The sequence below is a fragment of the Martes martes genome, assembly GCF_963455335.1.
Source record: "Martes martes genome assembly, chromosome: 2".
NCBI lineage: Eukaryota > Metazoa > Chordata > Mammalia > Carnivora > Mustelidae > Martes > Martes martes.
The window spans coordinates 195,125,757-195,127,492 of record NC_137889.1 but is presented as its reverse complement, the minus strand read 5'-3'; positions in this window follow the sequence as shown (position 1 = coordinate 195,127,492).

The following is a 1,736-nucleotide window of genomic DNA, read 5'->3' as shown; positions in this document are numbered from 1 at the left end:
TATGGTTCTCACAACAACCTTGGGAGGTGGGTTGGGTCGTAGCGCCATTATAGAAATGAAAACGCAGGATCAGAGAAGTAAGTCTCACTTCCAAAGGCTCATAGATGAAGGTTGAACCCAGATCTGTCTGTACGTCTTTTACCGCACTCTTGGTCGGAGACCGTCTGGCCTGCTACGGGGTCTCAGTGGGCATCTTGCTGGCTCACGTGGACCTCATTTTCCTGCCCTCGCACCTCTACCGGAGCTGCTACAAGACACACACTGAATTGTAATCTGCAGGTCTCCCGCCACAGAGTGGGGGTGAGCAGAGCTCTGCCTGAAAAGAAGGAGACAACACGGGGTGCCTTTGTCTCCTGCCAAGACTCCTGAAGTACCCAAAGTCTGGAGGCCTCAGAGCGCCTTTCCTGGGCTGTATCCCCAGAATCTCTATAGGGGATAGAGGGGGGTCTGAGTTCTGTAGAGTCTAAGAGCTGGCCAGGCAACTGGGGAGGAGGTGGGCAGAATGGGGCAGGAGGCTACTTTCCACAGGAGACCAGGTCTGGTCTCAGAACCTCTTCATTTAGGCCAATAGTCCTGACTGACCCATACCTAGCTTCGGTGACAAGTAACAATCATTTTCTGGTTCCCTTTTTATCCAGAGCAGTTCACAGGAATGAGCTAATTCTCACACGGCACCCACAGGACTCTTCTTGGGTTTCTTCCTCCTGGAGGCCTTGTTCTGCAAATGCTTTCAATACTGTTCTGAGAAAACTCATCTGACCCCCCCCCCAGGCCCTCCAAGGTTTCTTAGGCTTTTGTGGCTTGGGGGGCACCCGGCCTTGGCATTTTCACAGCACGTTTCACACGCGCTGTGGGTTTGGGAATATCTACTTTTGCAGGGTTGTTGTGAGATAATACATGTTAAGTATGTGATTTGGTCCAGAGTGGCTGTTTCTATAGAAGAACAAGTTGTGACTGTCTGCTGTTCAAACATTCCCACTGTAAGCACTAGGGAAGGGACTGTGTCCCTGTGCCTAGCCAGGGCCCGGGACATTGGTAGATACTCAGTAAACTTTCCATGAAAGAATGAACAAATCAAATAAAATGGGCTAAAGAGTGGCATGGGTAGGGAATGCATATGCCTTTCTTAACCATTTGATTATATGTAAATAATGAACGTATAATTCCTGATATTTTCCAATGAGAAAAACTCTTTATTTAAAACAGGCTAAGTGTTTTTACTAGATTAAATAAAATACTCTACAAATGAGAATTTTAAATCCAAAATACCAAACCCAGTAATACCAGTCGGGGATTGCTCACCAATCCCTGTTTAATAATGTTGGAATGATATATCTCATAATTCTGCAAATATGTGCCTTTGCCTAGAGAAACATTTCCGAAGCAATGTCACATTTCCTGGATATAACAGTGTCATGCTAGTTAGAGAAATTCTGTAATACCAAAGACAGCTGAGAAACAGTGATTTTCCAACACAGAGACCCTTAGACTTGCTCTAATGTCATTAATAGTGTTTCTAAATCGTAGAGTCGGTCGACACATTTTATTTCAGTAAGAGAGTGAAAGCAAGAAGGGGACCTACACTATTTCTAGCCACTTATATTTATTAATATATGCTTAGCATTTTCAATGCCTTTGCTGCAGAAGGGTAGAAAGTGTGTTAGCAGAAAGATATACTATGGGGACAAAGCTGGGGAGCTTGTGCATACAGAAGGTAGCTGATAATCTCCAGGCTC